A 20,583-nucleotide genomic window follows, 5' to 3' on the forward strand; every position below is an offset into this window, starting at 1 on the left:
TAACCTCCCGGGAGGCCAGCACCAACCAGGAGGGACACAGGTCCAATAAACATGTGGTTGCGTTCAGCCGCCCCAGTATCCTGTCCATGTCCTCGGGAGCAACAGGGTCGAACTCCTCCCAAATGGCAGTCTCAAGACTGACACCCATCATCCCGTCTGTACCTACCCAGTCAGAGACCAAGCCTTCCCGAATCGGAGTGATTTTATCATGCAGATACTGGACAAAATCCTCGGCACGACCCTGCAACTTCAAATGGTCACTAAATGAACTTTGTAAGTTGAGAGCTACCTGTAGTAGATAGTTTGAAAGAGATATGACATCCTAGGTTTAACCACTCCAGCTTTTCCTTCAGCTAAAGAATTGTTCAGCTTTATAAAGACTCCTTAACCAGAGGCAAGATGGCAGATGCATCTTTTTGACCAGATCAGATCAATATTTATCGTCTTTACACCAATCAAATAGTAGGGAAACCTCCATTGTTTTAGTTCTGTCATTTTCAGTGAAATGATTTCAGTACAAGCTTATCATAAATCAGCCAGACCACAAAGTGTTTTTAAGTTTGGCCAGGAATAAGGAATGCTTACTCAACACTTCTGTTGAATGTGTTCACCTTAAGAATTTCTGCATAGAGTGTTACCACTATGTTTGGAAATCTGCCGTGTGTGTTGCTGCAGTTAATCACACTGGAGGCTGAAATGTAGCCAGTTTTTCAGCATGAAAAATGTTAACATGTTTTATAAACATCACGTCACCCATTGGTGAGGTTATCTTTCCATTATTCTGTCCAAAATTCCATAAACATAAACCACCGTCTTGTTATGAGACCAACCGCCTCTCTGAATCTCAGGCAAAGCAAAAGGTAATTCATCATCATTAGCTCTGCCAACATTATTAAGTCCCAGGCTGTCAAAGAAGTCCATCTTTTACTTCCCCATTAAATGTCATTGTATTTTATTCCTAGAATATAGTGCTAGTAAGGCAGTAAGTGCAAAATAGTGTAAGAAGTTGCAATTATCTATCAGTCCTTCCTCCAGCCTTAGTTGACTCCTGTCCTGGCTTCACGCAATGGAAACTTGGCAGTTTCTTAAAAAAAAAAAAATAGCAGTACTGACTTGCCACAGATTTCTGATGGAAGCTTTTAAAAAGATGTAGTACTGGCGGTCTTTAGCAATTACAATTGGGTCCAGCAATTCTATCATTAATCAAAGCAGTCACTAAGTCACAATCAATTTTTCTTGGCTTTACACAGCTGAGAAGGTCATAAAGGCAAGGATTGATCACAAAACTAGTTTTTCATCATTGTGGCGTAGGGTTTCCTGCCTAAGCAGAGGGTTGGACTAGAAGACCTCCAAGGTCCCTTCCAACTCTGTTAATCTGTTAAAGAGAACAGTCACTTCCTGAGGGAGTTGGTTAGACTCCTGTATACTACCTGTATACTACCTGTATACCAAAAATTAAAAAACAAAACAAAAACAAATACCTGAATTGTTCCCCAAAAAATGAAAACTGCCCTTTCCCAAGTCTGTGATAGATTTTGCAGCCCTGGAAAAAAGGACACCTATAAGAAAGTGTGTCCCTAATGCCAAATTGCCAATCTTCCCCCTCAACTTCCATCAGCCTCTAAAACTGATACTAAAAAAGTTAATCACAACACAGTAGTCCAATACAAATTTTACATGCTCAAGATCCTTTACATGCATAGGATTCCACTCCACGTCTGGGTTGAGAATAGGCAGCTGTGGAGTTTGGTTCCATCTAAGCCAGATCCTATGTATACCATCAGAGCCAGTTTGGTGTAGTGGTTAAAGCATTCGACTAGAAACCAGGAGACCATGAGTTCTAATCCAGCCTTAGGCACAAAACCAGTTGGGTGATTTTGAGCCAGTCACTCTACCTCAGCCCCAAGGAAAGGACAGGGCCAAATCACTTCCCAAAAACCCTGCCAAGAAAATTGCAGGAAGTAGTCCAGACAGTTGTGAAGAGTCAAATACTGATTTGAAGGCAAAAAAAAAAAAAAAGTGTATACCAACAACAGCTGCACTGGTATATATCCCATATTGTACTGCTGGGAAAATGCTCTTTACTTTTAAATAATTAAGGAAGCTACATATTTTTTGCTAAATGCCACACATTTTGGGAAAGAACATAAACTCTGACACGCTAATGTCCTATCTCATTATCATGAAATGGGATATGCTTATAGCTCTAGAGCTAAGCTCTTGCCTAGGGACAAGTTGCAAAGGGGAAAACTGTTATCCTTGCCCAGGCCCAGAGGGAAAATTAGTTATTAGTTTCATCGCCTGCACGGATAAGGTTGCTGAACAAACACACAAACTTCTTGATCAGTAGCCTTCTCTAGTAAAAACATACATCATTTAAAAAACACATACACACCTGGAGAGCAAATTGACACTTAAGAAAATAAAGTGCACCGCAATCTAGAAAGTGAATTTGGAGACTGGAGATTTTGTCAGGATTTCATAACCTGGGAGAAGCAAAGGGAAGCAAGGACATTTATAAAGCTGTTTTTCCTTTCCTTTTATGCTAGGCTCAAGTGTTCATGGTTCAGATGAAGGAGGGCACCTGTGCAAATTTGTTCAGAATAATAATCATAAAGGGGATATAATCATTTAACCAGAGCCTTGGTGGAGCAGTGGACTAAAGCGCTGTTAAATAGCACTTAGCTGCCAGCTGCCTGCAATTATTGCAAGTTCAAATCTCACCAGGCTCAAGGTTGACTCAGCCTTCCATCCTTTCGAGGTAGGTAAAATGAGGACCCGGATTGTGGGGGCAATAAGCTGACTTTGTATATATAAAAAAAAACATCGTTTAGGGGGGGCCGAAAGCCCTACTAAGCAGGTATATACAAAAGTATGAAGGCTATTGCTTAACGCATTGTAAGCAGCCCTGAGTCTCCGGAGAAGGGCGGCATATAAATCGAACAAATAAATAAATAAATAAATAAATAAATAAATAAATAAATAAATAAATAAATAAATAAATAAATAAATAAATAAATAAATAAAAATAAAATCGTGGGAAGAAAATACTAGACATGTTCTACATATCCAAAACTTTTTCAGTGGAAATTGTGTATGTGGGAGAGGGGAATGGCATGCTTTTTAGATGTTTACAAAAAGATAAAGAGCCATCAGAATTCCTGCATCTAGTATCAAAGTTGCCCATCACTTCCTGAAAAGATTCATTAAAAAATCCTTGCCTTCTAGCAGGGTTGGCTCCTGTTCTTCCTCACCAATTCTCACCCTCCAGGCACTAATTGCCATTCATGAGATGCTCTTTTTGAATTTCCTTTGAGCTCTTTCAGCATGAAAGGCAAGCAAATATAACAGAATATTTATTTGTGTTGCCCATCTCCAATAAAGGTAAGAGCAATCTGTCTCCTCCAAACTCTGTCTAACAAATCAAGGGCACACGCCAGCCAAAATTGAACACTTGGAGACCTTGCTAATTTTTCTTGGAATAATAAGGCCATTGAAATTGAGAAGACTGAAAAGGTTACCCAATAGAAGTTGCCAATCCTTCAACCTGATTAGAGGTAAGTAGCTAGGGTGCAGAGTTCATTGAAGACAATACGCATCCGATGTGATTTTGAAGTGATTTCTATGCTTGGCTTAGAATTGACATATATTAGAGATTAAGCATGCAGGAAAAGTCTTCTTACCCCTATGGAAGTGTTTTCAAAGCAATACTTTTTGTAGCCAATAAGTAATTCCAACAAGAACAGAGTTGCTGTCTTTGGAAAGCCACTGTTTAAATATTACTAGACAACCCGTGTCCCATTGGGTCATCATTTCAGAAATATTTCCTTAGCTGATAGGAAAACAGAATGTCCAAGAGTGGGCAAAAAAAAAAAAAAAAACAGTGGGAGAAGTGACTTCTGATTTCCTGCAGGCTTCCCTTGAGTTTCCTTGAGGGAATCTGGCTTGGAGCATCAAAAGTCTTCTCCCCTTCTCTTCCCAAAAGGCAGATCAGTGGTGGCTGCTGGGTGTGAAGGATTGCAAGACTGGCTGAGAAACTGTCACACAACATTGAAAATAAAGATTAATTGACCACACCAGCAGCCAATAGCACTGAGGCAGGCACAGCTTCAGTGGGGGGTTCCTCCCGGTTCGGCCCGGTTCACCCGAGCCGGTAGCAGTGATATGACATCACCGAACTGGTTCTGCCCCCCGCCCCCCGCGTTATTCTTGCCTTTTATTTGGCCCCACCCCCAATCTATTGCTGCCTCCTGAATCCCAGCTGATGGCTAGAGGGAAAAAAACTGTTTAAACTCTTGCCGCGGGGCTTCAAAGGGCCGCCCTACAGCTGATCAGTGTTAAAAGAAAACAAATGAGTAGACCAGTGCCTGCAAAAATACATGAGTAGATCAGTGCCTGCAAAAATAAATGGGTAGACCAGTGCCTGCAAAAATACATGAGTAGATCAGTACCTGCAAAAATACATGAGTAGATCAGTGCCTGCAAAAAATAAATGGGTAGATCGGTACAGCTCTGCAAGCAGTTAAAAGCCTAGTAGACCAGTACCTCTGCTAAATCCTAAATAATTGTCACATGACCATCAAGCCACGCCCACAAAATAAACCACACCCACAGAACCGGTAGTAAAAAATATTAGAACCCACCCCTGCACAGCTTGCCCAAATTTCATTCCCTTGGGAGTCATGGGTCCTGAATTTTGTAAGTATTTCATAAGTTAGCACATTAGAGATACCTTGGTTCAAAAACTTGTTAACCTGCAGTGTTTCACCCAACAAGTTTTAGTAGTATATAAATAAAAGAGAACTACTGGAGTCTTCAGGATGACTGTAGGAATCTCACTCCTGTTAAACCTGCTGTTTATCTTGCACCTATAAATTTCACTCTGAGAGTGGCTTATTGAGGAGCAACACAAGATTATCTTGCTCTTGGGTCTTGTGCACACTTTTAATAACTAGGTTTGCAACTTTGATTTATTGTGTTGCTGAATATTTCCTTTAATACTTTTAGTGCTGATTCCTCTTTGAGCCTCTCATTTATACTCTCCATCCTTCCTTTAATCCGCTCATGCAGGAAATATTTTTCATTTTGGCTTTCTAACTGGCAGCTGTTTTTGAATCGTTCCCTAACCAGGTTACCACATAAGCAAAAATCACTTTGAGAATGCCATTGACTGATTAACTTCAGAACGGCTGTGGATTGTAAAGCATTATTATTTTGTGGCTTGGCCCTCCATTTGGGAAACTTGCCTCAGGTGGTTGGAGGCCAGCATGCATAAGGCTTACCAACAAAATATGTAATGACAGCCATGTCCGGAGTGTAGATTACTTTGTCATTTTCAAGAAACAAATAACATCTGAGCTTGTTTATACGGCAGTTTCAGTGGTGAAATCCAAATTTTTTTACTACCGGTTCTGTGGGCGTGGCTTGTGGGTGTGGTGTGGCTTGGTGGGTGTGGCTTGGTAGGCATGGCAGGGGAAGTATACTGCAAAATCTCCATTCCTATCCCACTCCAGGGAAAGGATACTGCAAAATCCCCATTCCCTCCCCATTCTTGGGAGAAGGATATTGCAAAATCTTCATTTCCACTCCACTCTGGGGCCAGCCAGAGGTGATATTTGCCAGTTCTCTGAACTACTCAAAATTTCCGCTACCAGTTCTCCAGAACCTGTTGGAACCTGCTGGATTTAACCCCTGGGTAGTTTCATAAAAATAAAATTGGACTGTATTTAAATGATTGTGTAGCTATTGCTACCAAGCAGCGTGTCATTAAACTCCAGCCCTTTGTGAAGCAATGTTCAGATATTAAATCGGTTCCTTATATAAACGGGTTTAGTTGTTTTTTTGACAGAGTGCTAGACCTGTATATTAAAAACAGAATCTGAACTACTAACAGTCAAAGCCAATATGTGGTAGATAAGAGTCAATGGATTCAAGGTGGGCTGGACTTAGATCCCTTCTGGGCGCAAAGGAACTCAAGACTGATGATGAATTTGACCCCTCTCTCAGGTTCAACCTGGTCATCTTCTACACCACGGGTGTCAAACCCGCCATGTCACGTTGCATCACATGATGTTTCGTGATGTTTTTCCCATTCATGGAACTGGAGTGGGTGCGGCCTGTGTGTGATGCATCCAGCCCACAGGCTGCCAGTTTGACACCCCTGTTCTACACCCCGTGCTTCTCACAACTCCACTACCTTGTTTGTCAGTCATGAGTATGGAGTACTTCCATGCCTCCCATCTATTACAGACAACTTGCAAAATGGCTAAACCCTCCATTCTAGGCTCCCACCTATTTTTGCTAAGAACACTCCACATATTAAGGGCATATTACTGCCTGTTTTTGCCATCAACATGTACTGTTAAGTGAGAAAACAAAATTGAGGGAATGTACCAATTACTTCTTATATTAAATCTGAATGAATGATTCCAGTTTCTGGCCTCATCTAAAGCAGAACAGGGCTTGATGATTAGGGATGAGAGATTTATGCAGTGGTGGGATTCAAATAATTTAACAACCGGTTCTCTGCCCTAATGATTTCTTCCAACAACCAGTTCATCAAACAGCTCAGAAAGTTAACAACTGGTTCTCCCGTAGTGGTGCAAACTGGCTGAATCCCACCACTGGATTTATGCTATAATGCTGTTTTGCTGACTCAAGGACTGGAGAAATGTCTATTAATGCATCTATGAGAAAGAGCCCACTGGCTCTGTAAATAGTTTTGCATGGATCCACGGAGATCTGCAAGTGGGAATTGCTTTGAATGGAGAATACTAGTCTCCTAGCTCCTTTCTTTATTAAGACAGTGGCTTCAAGTAAGCCATCATAACTGACAATGATTCCATACCTCAGGAAGGCCCATTGCTCTGCACCAGGGAGTCTACACACACGTTGGAACCAACCACCCAGCTATGGTAGCTGTTGGATATTTACCCTATGATTGGGTAGGTAATATATAGAAAACTATGTTTGCAACTTTAAATGATATAAGAAGAATGATTGGCTGTGCTATGATCAGGCAGCCATAAAAATAGACAGGAAGCCCGAGAGCTCCTGCTCCTGCTATTTGATGATTGATCTCCTGATGAGGGACTGTGTGTGACCGAAGAGAACTGTAAGCAAACTGTGTTTTGTGTTGGAGAGTGATTATTCAAAGACGTGTTATCATTGTTTTGAGAAACCAAGTTTGTTTTTTTTCACTAAGAGTAAAGAATGGTTTTTTTTACCGTTCAGAGTCTGTGAGTATCTGTGTGTGTAACCAGCAACGTATCTCTTTGCTGTCCGGTCTGTTGCATACTACACTGAGTGAAGTAGTTACCCTCAATAGTAGCAATACCAACATGCCAGTCCCATCTACGTATTAACTCACTTATTCCCTCATCCAAAAGAGAGTTATTAATGATCATCAACCATGGTTGAGCTGGTGCACTTCAACAGGCAGTGCTATATATGCCATCTTTTGCTCCTGGAGAAAAGACAAGATATATTGGTCTATAAAATAGTCTAGCTTTAAATGATAGCTGCCTAAGGCCACTACATCTACATTGTCTATGTATGCACATATGTGTGTGTAATAAAATTAATATCTAGTAATATTACCAGCCTGAAAGTAATATAATTCTTTCAAGTTATAGCTATTGACAATTATTTCTATATGTTCAGATTATATGCCAACAGAATTGCCTGCAGCCAATACTGAAATAACAGGAGACATATTACAATTCCTATAATTAAATGAAGATTGCTCATAGTACAGATTATTCCTACCTGGACCTTCCACACTTCCCATAACTGATTATATCCTTTGAATATACTTCTGAGAATAGAGAAATGCAAATAAACCTTTAAAAATTCAGGAAGTCGTTTCTGAAAGAATATCCCCACTTTGTTAGATAATCACAACAGACTTGGTGTACCCATGAATGTACTATCATATACTTATCATCTCTTCCTTGGATAGGATAATTTAAATGTAAAGGAAACTCGAGCCATTTTATTTTGAAACATTGACCCAGAAGAATAACATGAAGATGTATCAGGTCCAAAATGAAATCTTAAACAACTTCCTATTTGCTCTCTATGATATAATGTACCATTTTAGTCTCATGTATGCTGTGGAGGTTATTCACCAAAAGAAACTTTAGAAACTGGTGACACACATTCATAGCAGGAAAAACAACACAGGTTATGTCTATAGCAGGGCAATTTTTTAAAAAGCTACCTTAGATACAGGCTTCACCAGAGCTAAGACTGAAGATGGACATAGTAACCTGCAGTCCAGAATTAATGTTGAGAACAACATAGGATGTGCTTATTTTGCATTCATTTTATCTAGGACAAATGTTTGTCTGATAAATAGGTTTGTATAGTTGCCCAACACATATTTAGGTGACCATGTAAATTAGTATAGGCTGGAAAAAATGACAATTTGGCCCATGCTTATTCAGTGGGCTTTATAACACAAACATTTCCACAGGGGGCTCCTTAAACCTACTTATACTATCTAAATACTATACCACAGCAGCTATTTGGAGTCGTAGACCTCCCAACTCTCATTAGTGAGATTATGTGAAATATTATCGGTGCACTTTTACTTAGAACAGTATTCTATGAATTAGTTGTATTTAAAAAACAGTGTATGAAAGAAATTCAGAATCTGTATCCCCATATTTCACCTGTACAGTGTATGTTGTTGCTAGTATTGGTTGATCAGGTGCCTCCAAATATGAAATCTAGGTATATTACCATTTCAATTTGCACAGTTTGAGTCATAGCAAATCCAAGGATGAGACTGTGGCCTCTGTACAGTATTTGATTAGACTGGTAATTGAATCATACAGCAACATCTGTGATGAAACTTCATCACAGCAATAGCAATAGCACTTTGATTTATATATCATTTCACAGTGCTTTTCAGCCCTTTCTAAGCAGTTTTACAGAGTCAGCATATCGCCCCCAATAATTATTTTACCGACCCAAGAAGTATGGAAGGCTGAGTCAACCTTGAGTTGTGAGAATCAAACTGCTGAACTGCTGGGACTCGGCAGTCAGCAGAAGTAGCCTGCAGTACTGCATTCTAACCACTGCACCACCAGGGCTCTTACCACAGTGTAATGTGGGTGTTTGTGTTAGGATTGGTAGAGGATCATTGTTCTTGTATAGGTGAATAATGATTCTTCTTCCAGGTTTTTATGGTTTAAACCTGAGTTTAAAAGAAGGATGCTGTGGTAAACTGACTGTTTTGTATTCAGGTGAATTACCAGAGATTTATTCATAATATTTATGTCCCATTTTTTTTCTGGAAGTTGCTCAGGGTTTCCTTATCTGTTTATTCACTTAGCAACCTTAAGAGACTGGCACAAAATCATTCTTTGAAATTCATAACAGAAATTGGGATTGAGAACTGAATCTAGCTTCAGGTAGTCCTTGATTTACGACCACAACTGACCCCCAACAAGTTTCTGTTGTTAAGTGAGACATTTGTTAAGTGAGTTTTGCCCCATTTTACTACCTTTCTTGCCACATGTTAAGTGAATCATTGCAGTTGATAAGTCAGTGACATAAATGTTAAGTGAATCTGGCTTCCCCATTGACTTTGCTTGTCAGAAGGTCATAAAAGAGGATCACATGACCCTGGGGTCATAAATATGAACCACTTGCCAAGCATCTGACTGTTGATCAGGTGAACATGGGAAGGTCGTAAGTGCGAAAAATGGTCATAAGCCACATTTTTCAGTGCCCTTGTAACTTTGAACAGTCACTAAATGAACTGTTGTAAGTCAAGGACTACCTGTATTTCTATCACTTTCCCTGCAGCAGGAATCTCATCTATAAAACTGCATACTTGCAAACAAGCTTCTCTGCTCTGACACCTGTGGAGCAGTTAGCTAATACTAGCTTGGGGGGAGAGGGAGAGAGTCAGACAAAACGTGCTGAGAAACATTGCATTAATTCTCTTTCACTGCCTAAACAGGCATGGTAACGTCTATTATTTAGTCTTAGGTAACCTGAGATTGCTCACCCCTAGATTAGTTCTAAATAAAGAACTCTTTTGTTTGTTAATTTTCACTTCAAATTAATACTCTGTTTCCCCGAAAATAAGACCTATCCCGAAAATAAGTCCTGGCATGTTTTTGTGTGTGTGCCTACTATAAGCCCTACCCTAAAAATAAGCCCTACTTAAGAGCCTGTGCAGCCAGCCACTAGCCCATTCTGTCTTTGCTTGCGGTACCGCAGCCACGAAGTGAGAAAGGGGAGTGGACCTGGCCCATGCACCCCACACTGGCTTACTTCAGGGCCCCACAGCCAGGTCATCCATACCCTGACACCTGCCTCATGGCAGCAGCAGTCATGTACAGCAGCCCACATGGCCACCAGCTCACTTCTTCTGATTGCTCATGGCCATAACAGAGCAGGAGACTAAGTGGTATATTGGTGCCGCGGCCACGAGGCAAGTGTCAGGGCATGGATTGCCTGGCTGTGGAGGCCCTGAAGTAAGCTGATGCGGGGCACATGGGGCAGCTCCACCCACCCCGCCTCACATTGTGGCCGTGGCACCAGTGCAATGCTCAGCTTCCTGCTCTGTTGTGGCCGCATGCAAGCAGAAGTAGGCCGGCGGCCATGTGGGGTCCTGCTGGACGGGGCTGCCAGAGCCATCGTTGCAAGGTGAAGCAGGTGTCGGGTCATGGGTGGTCTGATTGCGGGGGCCCTGAGGTAAGCAGGTGTGGGGTGAGTTGGGCAGCTTCCCCAGCAGCAGCACAGACGGTTGAAGTGTCTGAGTCATGGGATCACTTTTTGCAACCTTCTAACCAGGAAAATCAATGGGGAAAAAGCCAGATTCATTTAACAGCCTAGCCTGACAACCACAGTGGTTTACTTAACAACTGCGGCAAGAAAGGTCGTAAAATGGAGCAAAATTCACTTCACTGTCTTACAGAGCAACAGAAATTTTGGGCTCTGTTGTGGCCTTTAAGTCCAGGACTACCTGTAATTTCTTATTGAAGTAGCTGAGTATACATCATGGACAATGGATCTTTCATTCAAAAACATTTTTCATGGTCAAAAGTGGATTTCCTGACATTCGTACAACTTGCAATTATATATATATATAAAAGGTACAAGGTGTGAAGAGATAACGCCATGGGAACAAAGGATAGATCAAATGAACCAATCTAGATCAGAGAGTGAAAGAACACTTGCTATTACTGACATACAAACTGCACAATCACATCAGCCCTAGCTGTCTGGTGGAAAATGAATATTCATCGTGTAGAACAAGCTTCTTCAATCTGTTGTACTGCAGATGTGTGAGGCAACAACTCCCAGATACCCTGTGCATGAGGAACTGTGAGAATGGCATTTGCATTCCATCTGGGAAGCACCAGGGAAGATTGGATTACAAATATTAAGAAGTAGGTGACTGAAATTCAAACATGAGGGTGTTTTAGATTTCAATGTTATACCAGCATTCTTAGATGCATGGAGAAATTGTCATCTACGAAGACCAGAGAAACAAACTGCAGGTGGTTATGAAACAGTTCAAAATCAGAATGGTGTCTGCTTACCATGAGAAAGTTTTGCTTTGTTTTGTCTTGCCCTTGCTCGCTTGTCTGCCACCTCTCCTCAATCACATTTACCCATGCCATGTGGCAGGAAAGCCACATTGTAGGTCCCATCCATGAAGGAAAGTCCTCTGATGGGACTCGGGGTACAGCACCAGCCCTTTGGGATATTATTCCTCCATGATTAGATTGTCTTGTTGGCTTCTGGAAGGATCTGAAGTCATGGCTTTGCCAGCTTGCCTCTGTGAGTATGGAGTCTGCAAAGTGGCTAGAGAAATTGAGTGCACTCTCTGACAGATTGTTTTTTTTTGTAACAGGTTTTAATCATTTAATATATTTTTTTTAGTGTTTGCAGGAATTTTTCTCATATTTTTGGTTATATTATTATTATTATTATTATTATTATTATTATTATTATTATTATTATTATTAATTAAATTTCTATACCGCCCTTCTCCAAATAGGACTCAGGGCGGTGCACAGCCAAGGTAAAAACAGAGCATACAAAATTTAAAAACAGTATTAAAATAATTAAATATTTTGGCCGTAAATTAAAACAACCCAATTTAAAATCAATTTAAAATTTAACTCAAGCCAGCCCAGCTAGTTGAAATAAATAGGTTTTCAGGGCCCGACGAAAAATCCGGAGGTCTGTTATTGTACGTAACTCTGGGGGGAGGTTGTTCCAGAGGGTGGGCACCGCCACAGAGAAGGCTCTCCCCCTGGGGGTCGCCAGCCGACATTGTCTGGTGGACAGCACCCTGAGGAGGCCCACTCTGTGCGAGCGTACTGGCCGGTGGGAGGCTATTGGTGGCAGAAGGCGGTCTCGTAAGTACCCTGGCCCTAAGCCATGGAGCGCTTTAAAGGTGGTCACCAACACCTTGAAGCACACCTGGAAGACCACCGGGAGCCAGTGCAGCTCACGCAGGAGAGGTGTCACATGGGAGCGCCTTGTCTCCCCCATAATCCCCCGCGCGGCCGCGTTCTGGACCAGCTGGAGCCTCCGGGTGCACCCCAGGGGGCGCCCCATGTAGAGAGCATTGCAGTAGTCCAGGCGGGAAGTGACTAGTGCCTGAGTGACTGTGCGTAGAGAGTCCCGATCTAGAAAGGGACGCAACTGGCGTATCAGGCGAACCTGATAAAAAGCCCCCCTGGCCACGGCCGTCAAATGATCTTCTAAAGACAGCCGTGCGTCCAGGAGGATGCCCAAGTTACGAGCCCTCTCCATGGGGGCGAGTGATTCGCCCCCAATAGCCAGCGATGGCATCAGCTGGCTATATCGGGACGCTGGAAGCCACAGCCACTCGGTCTTGGAGGGGTTGAGTCGGAGCCTGTTTCTCCCCATCCAGGCCCGCACGGCCTCCAGGCACTGGGACATCACTTCAAGGGCATCGTTGGGGTGGCCTGGGGTGGAGATGTACAGCTGGGTGTCATCAGCGTACTGATGGAACTCCACCCCGAAGCCACAGATGATCTCACCCAGCGGCTTTACATAAATGTTGAACAGAAGGGGCGAGAGGACCGACCCTTGTGGCACCCCACAAGCAAGGTGCCTCGGGGTCGACCACTGCCCCCCGTCAACACAGATTGCGACCGGTCAGAGAGGTAGGAGGAGAACCACCGCAGAACGGTGCCCCCCACCCCCAACCCCGCCAACCGGTGCAACATGATACCATGGTCGATGGTATCAAAAGCCGCTGAGAGGTCTAACAGGACCAGGATAGAGGAGCAACCCCTATCCCAAGACGTATTGTTTATGTTTTTAACTTTGTACTCCACTCAGAGTTACATACTTCCACAGCTTGTGATTCCCTTGTGGCTGTACTATCAGAAAGGTGCCATATTTGGAATCATTTGGTTTTGACAAAAAATCAGTCACCACTGTTGAGAGAAAAACCCCTCTCTGCTTCCTTAGACTTTAGGGACCAAGTATCTAACTTAAGAGTTTTTCTGATAGTACCACCAATCTTTAGGCAGGAAGAAACAAATCAGTTTGATTGAAGCAGCATTGTGCTATGGATATATAAGCTGTCTCCCTTTTATATCTACATTGTGATGTTACTCAAATGCCAAGGGGAGGAGCTAGCAGGACAATAGTGTCATGCAACCTTTGTTATTTTAAACCTTCATGAGATGGAATTACAGCTTGATATCTCCTGCTTATTTTTTCTGTGTCAAACAAAGATTGCTTCACAGAATATATAGTAGATCTCATCAATCTCAATATATACATTTTTCCCTGAAAAGGGTAATGCATTAAGTAGCAGAAACATGCTCCTAAATATGGCTGGGGCAGTCTGCTCCTTTGATACGTTCAACTGACTAATCAATAAAGTATACAACACTATACTGATAGACTGCTGATAGCACTGATGCAACAGAAAGGGAAAAGGCCAATCAGAACCCCTGTCTTTGCAGCTCTATGTCTACATTGCAAATGTTTTTGGATAACTGTCAGCGATATGTTATCCCTTTTTTCCATTGCATGTTCCAATGATAATAGGCATGTGTTTTGTTAAATTGTTTAACATCGCCTTAGTACAAGATAGATTTCATGTCTGCCAACTGACAGAACTGCTAAGAAGTTTACTGAGTGCAGATGATCGTAAATGCAAGAGCTTTGAATGTCTGCTCAGTTTCCAGGAGCTTTTGGCAAAATCCAGCCTTGGCTTAACTGACCTTAAAAACTTTCTCTGGGTTGTGGGGTTCATTTGGAGCAGCTCTCAGAACTGAAACTTAAACTACTTCTGCTAAACTAACAAACCACATAAGTCTTGGCTGAACACTGAACTTAAACTATGCCTAACCAAACATGATCAAGTCAGGTTTCCTTGATTCCAGCAGTAAAGTAGGCAAATCTACATCAGCTAGAGGATAGAAATATTTCTCCAGAGTTTGGAACCAACAGGAAAGCTTTTGCATTCATTTCTAAAAAATTATCAACGTTTCCATTCATATAGACCAGTGATGGCTAACCTTTTTGCCATCACGTGCCAGGAGTGGGGGGCTGGCGGGGAATGCGCGCATGTGCCCACACCCATAATTCCCCCCGCGCATGCGCGTGCAGCCCCCCCACACTCCCCTCCCCTGCTCCTGGCACGTGATGGCCCAGTAGGCCCATTTTTCTCTCACCTGGCTCCAGAGCCTCTCTAGGAGTCTGGAAAGAGCGAAAATGGCCTTCCCCATCCCCCCGGAGGCTCTCTCGAGGCCAGAAATGGCCTGTTTGCCAACTTCTGGTGGGCCCAGAAGGTCTGAAAATTAGCTGGCCGGTGCGTGCATACGCACCAGACCTGAGCTCACGTGCCCACTGATATGGCTACGTGTGCCACCTGTGGCACGCGTGCCATAGGTTCGCCATCACAGATGTAGCCTTTCTTAAACTATCCAGTTGCAATAAAAGAAGGAATGGTTGTTTGTCACCTAGTGAAGATGAGAAAGATAATGTTTGTAGCACATTAAGAGTTAGGACTGCAAGTTATCTAGTGGTAGTATCTCAAGATAGTTACACAGGGGTAAGTGTTGGTCCTAAGAGTTGCCAACTATGTTAGATGCTGTTAGCAAGAAGAAGAAATTCATATTTTTTACTAACTTCTCTTTCAACCCCTAATTTGCTTCCAATGCTTTTACCTACTAGATTAGTAATCATATTCCACTTTTCCTTATGTTCATAATGGGAACTCTTTGGTTTGTTTCTCAAATTCATTTAAATTAAGTTTCTGGGTAGTTTTATCATAAGCCAGGAACAGAGTTAAGACTTATCTGGAAATAATTGTCCTGGAGCAAAAAGCATCCTCATGCCTATATTGTTTTTGGCTTGACGTGGCTCTTTAGGCTACATCTGAGAAGTTTTAATTCCAAATAAAGCACATCTTTAGAATCCAAAAGCAAAGGAACAGAGCTAGTAAATATTTCATATCATTTTCATTGCTCGTATGCCACACATTCCTGAAAAAGGCTCAAGGGGCAGTTAACATCGTCAACATAAAACAAAATAACAAGTCAAGCCCCCAGGTACTCATAGAATGACAAAAATCAAAAAAGGATTTAAAAACTGAAACATTCATATGTAATTTTCCCCACAAGCTCCACCTTCATTCATAGCAAACCCTCTTCCTGTGCCAGGCAGAAGAGGAAGGACTTCAACAGTGAAGAGGAACAAAGCTAACAGATCCCTGTTGGTTCCAGAAAGTTAGGGCAGCTACTAGAAACACCATTTTCAAAGCCCATCAGATGGCACTCCCTAAGTGTGATAAAATGCATAACAGATTTTGGGAATTCAGAGGAGAAACAAGATAGTGAATATGGGAAACGGGACAATTTACAGAAGTGTCCAGGGAGGGAAAGCAGGAGGCCCAGAGTAACTTTGCCTCAATTACACTAGGTATAAGTTGTTCAAAAAAAAAAAAAATTACTTTGGGAAGTTTTTTCAGACTAATGTCAAGCCCTGAGAGGTTGGTAAACTCAGGAAACAAGAAGTCCTGGAAAGGACTTTTATAACCAGAGAGTAATATAACAGAATGTAACATTCCTCTCTCAGCCAGTTTCATTGATTGTGGATGAGTGTGGATCAGACCAACCAACCTGGCATTTAATAGCAGCAGCCAAAATACCTGGGGTTGAAGCAGTGATGAAATCCAATTTTTTTTACTACTGGTTCTGTGGGCGTGGCTTGGTGGGCGTGGTGTGGTGTGGCTTGGTGGGCGTGGCTTGGTGGGCATGGCAGGGGAAGGATACTGCAAAATCTCCATTCCCACCCCACTCTGGGGCCACCCAGCGATGGTATTTGCTGCTTCTCAGAACTGCTCAAAATTTCCGCTGCTGGTTCTCCAGAACCTGTCAGAACCTGCTGGATTTCACCCCTAGGTTGAAGCCTGTACTGTAGATCTCTGGCTGCTGGTGTGAGAACTGAAAGCAAGAAAAAGCAATGAGTCAAATGTACTAAACCTACCTTCCATGGGTACATTCACTCTCAGGGCCTCTTGCCTGTCACCAAAACTCCATTCCCTTACAACCCTCTGCTCATACTGGCCAGCACTTCCCTCCAGCCAAGGAATTCCTCAGATATCTAGCACAGGTCACGCTGAAGCAGGCGAAGGGCAGATCTTGACTTTGCACTTTATCCATCATCAATACTGGCCGCTTTCCATTTCCCTTGTGCAGAAAGAGATTATGTCACCCTCCTCCCACTTCCAGCTCATTGCAAATGCACCCTGCATCAACAGGAGCCTTTCTCTGAGGGAGATGGGCAGATAAGAAGTATGAGAAAGAGAGGTGGGGAGGGAGAAAAAGAAAACAGGAGAATGGCCATTTCAAGTCATGCAAAGCATACATGATTCAGTCAAACCACCAGCCTGGCCCTGTTGCTAGCCTACCATAACCTGGACGGAATTTTTGAAATTGGCTTAAGAAATAGCTGATAGCAACAAGAGGGACAAGAAGATTATGCAGAATTGGCCTGAATCAGCCCCTCAAGCTGCTGTCTATATTACATCTCTGTTCTCATCCATTCCTGCTTTGCTTTCATCCGAGACAGGAAAGCCTTCACAAAATTGGGAAATCTGAAATCCAGTCCCAGGTCTCAGCCTTTGAATAGTCCAGAAATACAGCCCACCCTCCACTCCAAGATCTGAATCTGGCAATGTCCCTTGAATTCTCTTGTGGAAACCAGCTCCTAGGAGATTGGGGCTGATATAATCCAGGAGGCAGACTATTCCAGGCTTCATTCTCTTTCCAACCAATAAGAAAAGGACCAGGCAGCTGGGAAACACACATTTCCAAATCAGCTTGTAGAATCCTTCAGGTCTCATCAGGGTGTGATATAAATTAGTCAGACTTAGATTTATTAATCACTGCAACACCAAATAGGCTCTGATATACATAACTCTTCAATATGTTCCAGCTTGGATGTATGTTCATCCAAGGAGGTTTTTTTTATGTCAAGCTACCAAGCCTTGGTAAATAGGTCAAAGCACAAAGTTATGATTTCACTCCTAAGAATGTACTTAGCAATCATAGACTCATTTTTCTTTGGCAAAAGGAATGCCACACAAACCTGCCAATTTTTCTTTAATCAAGTTGTTGTGCTTGAAACAAAGGAGACAAATAGCATACACGAGTTTTTTAAGACATAGAGTAATAAAAGAACAGTTCTCATGTCCTATTATGGAATGAAGAAATTGTAAATGTATAAAAAGTTAAATCAAAAGCATATTTGTATTTTGCATCTTGGAAAACTAATTTGCTTCCTGTTCTGTCCTTGGTATATGTGAGGGTGAGGAAGAAAGAATTACATTGACATTAGCATATCCTGGAAGATGGCTCTGTAACAATTACTGTGTTTTCCCAAAAATAAGACCCTGTCTTATATTTTTTGAACCCTGAAATAAGCACTTGGCCTTATTTTCGGGAAGGCCTTATTATTTTGGGGTGCATGGAGGAAACCAGAGGAAATGGTGGGGACCAACTGTGCATGCGTTTAAATATTTTCGGGGAGAGCTTATTTTCAGAAGGGAGGTTATTTTAGCGCATGCACTCAAAATCCCAATTGGTCTTATTATCAGGGGATGTCTTATTTTCGGGGAAACAGGGTAGCAACAAATAATCCATGGAAAGGAGGGCAGGAGGGAGGGAGAGAGAGAGAGAAAGAGAAAAAGAAAGAAAGAAAAGGAAGAAAAGGAAGAAAAGGAAGGAAGGAAGGAAGGAAGGAAGGAAGGAAGGAAGGAAGGAAGGAAGGAAAGAAAGAAAGAAAGAAAGAAAGAAAGAAAGAAAGAAAGAAAGAAAGAAAGAAAGAAAGAAAGAAAGAAAGAAAGAAAGAAAGAAAGAAAGAAAGGAAGGAAGGAAGGAAGAGAGGTGGGGGGGAGGGAGAGAGAGAGGGGGGGGGAAAGAAAGAAAGTTCTGTGCTCTATTGGAAAATATAGAAAAGATCTGAATCATGTACCCATCTGCAAATGCTCTGAGATTCTGAAGGATTGAGAAGAACAGAGGTCTCAAAGAAACATCAAAGATACCCAGTTTTAAACTAATCAGCAGACACTGGGGACTCCGGACGGGAAAATGCAAACATAGAAAGCATGGGAAAATGACAGGCATGCTCTTTATTTGTCTTGTGTCCATAGAGAGGTTTGTTTATGTGATTTAAAAAAAAACCCCACAGCCCTATAAATGTGATTTGAGTAATTCATCAGTCACCATTTGAGTCTGTATTTTATAGGAGCTGTTTACCATGACTCCTTGGCAACCAAGTGCCAGGTTTACTCTCAGGGGTTTGTACAATACACAGGATGATTCATGAAATGGTTAATTGCTTCATTCAGAGCATAAGCCTGGCTGTACTCCAGTACATATAAACAAAAGCCATCCCAATTGCTTTGCTGAGTGACACCGTGTGTGGTACAGGAAGTTGCATGGGGAATTGGTCAAACCATCTTGTGTTACTGTAATTAATTAGTCATCAAGTGCTTTCCTCCTCAGCTTAGCAACCCAGTAATATAGTTTAAGATCCATCCCCATGTATAGATACATCCAACTGCAGGCTTGTCTTCTGGGAGAGGAGCAATAGATATTTATCTTCCCTGCAACAAGAGAAGGGTTTAACCCCTGCTCTCCACAGCATGGTTTTGCTCTCTTCTTCCTTCATCCCCCACCAATGGCTGCAATTTTAAAAACCTGCACAAATACTAATGCACATTTAATAAACAATTCAGCTTGGCTACGCGCATCACCTCAGTGTCTTGAGAATGAATCATTGGCTGTCTTTTCTATGGAAAAATAAAACACTTAGGAGTACCCTTGCCAGGTGTCCACTATTTGAGCGGACAGTCCGCTTTTTTCACATTATGTTCACTATTTTTTTTTTCACAAAATAGTGGACATTTTTTTAATTCAAAAGCTTTATGATGAAATGGTACGTAATCTAAAGCTGTACAGTCTAAGAGAATAAGGATAGGAGAATCGCGTTTTGTCTTTTTTTTTCATAAGTTAGAATGAGACAAAGATCGAATATCCATTGAACTCGATTCTCCGCTCAAATAGCGGCTCAAACATACTTTTTCAAGAAAGAGCCAGCTCCGAGTTTACTGAAACTGTTCCAGGATTGTGCATCAATTCCGGTATCAAATGCAAATGTTGAACGAATTTTCAGCGTCATGGAAAATTTGTGGACTGACGAACGTAACCGACTGCTTGTACCATCAGTTCGAAGTGAACTTTGTATATTTTTTAATATTTCTCAACGTTGTACTGAAATTAAAGAATTATTCCTTAAACACAAAGAATTGAACAAAGCTGCGCAGTCAAATAAAAAATACACACGACAGCAAAGTAAAATGTAATTTAATATTTCACATATTATTATAGTATATTTGATGTTTTGAATTTTGAGTAAAGTTTTGAAGTGATTATTTTAATACGTGTTAAAATGTTTGTAAGAAAATATATAATTTAATTGTAATTTTTTTTTTATTTTTTTACTACTTAACCCCCCCTCCCCCCATTTTTTGGAAGCAGACCTGGCAACCCTACTTAGGAGGCTGAAACCAGGTCATGGGATGAACATTGATTAAGGGATGTGTAGGGCACAAAGAAAGCTACACACACAGACACACACAAACAAATACACAGAGATAAAAGAGAAGACATCTTTCTGATATGGTATTGTTTAAAAAATTAAAGAATAGCATTCCAGAATATCTTCAAGCCAGAAACAGTTGGAGATAGAAGGGGAAAAGATAAAGGGCCAAAGACAATTTTCTACAATGGGCTCGTGTCTGTGGCTAACACAGTTTCCACTATCCCCAACCAGCGATCATGCTGGCTGGGAATTATGAGACTTAAAGCCTCGCAGATATGGATGGGGATGCTTCACTGGAAGCTCAGAATTGACTCTCTCAAATCCCGCCAATATATTTCCATTATGCTCCATTCCATATAACAGAAAGTAATGAGAAGGTAAATCAGCATGACAGTCCAGCTATGAGGAGAATAAAATAAAATCCACTGAGCCAAAAAATGAACAGGTACTTCC

The 20,583-nt window shown here is 41.8% G+C and overlaps 1 protein-coding gene across 1 annotated transcript in view; it reads left to right on the forward strand.

The window, feature by feature from the left end:
• Positions 1-20,583, forward strand: part of SGK1 (serum/glucocorticoid regulated kinase 1) — a 102,319-nt gene that overhangs the window by 23,232 nt on the left and 58,504 nt on the right. The window lies entirely within an intron of this gene.

The sequence above is a fragment of the Pituophis catenifer genome, unplaced genomic scaffold (assembly GCF_029215685.1).
Source record: "Pituophis catenifer annectens isolate HBS135680 unplaced genomic scaffold, rPitCat1.0.hap2 SCAF_1, whole genome shotgun sequence".
Lineage (NCBI taxonomy): Eukaryota > Metazoa > Chordata > Lepidosauria > Squamata > Colubridae > Pituophis > Pituophis catenifer.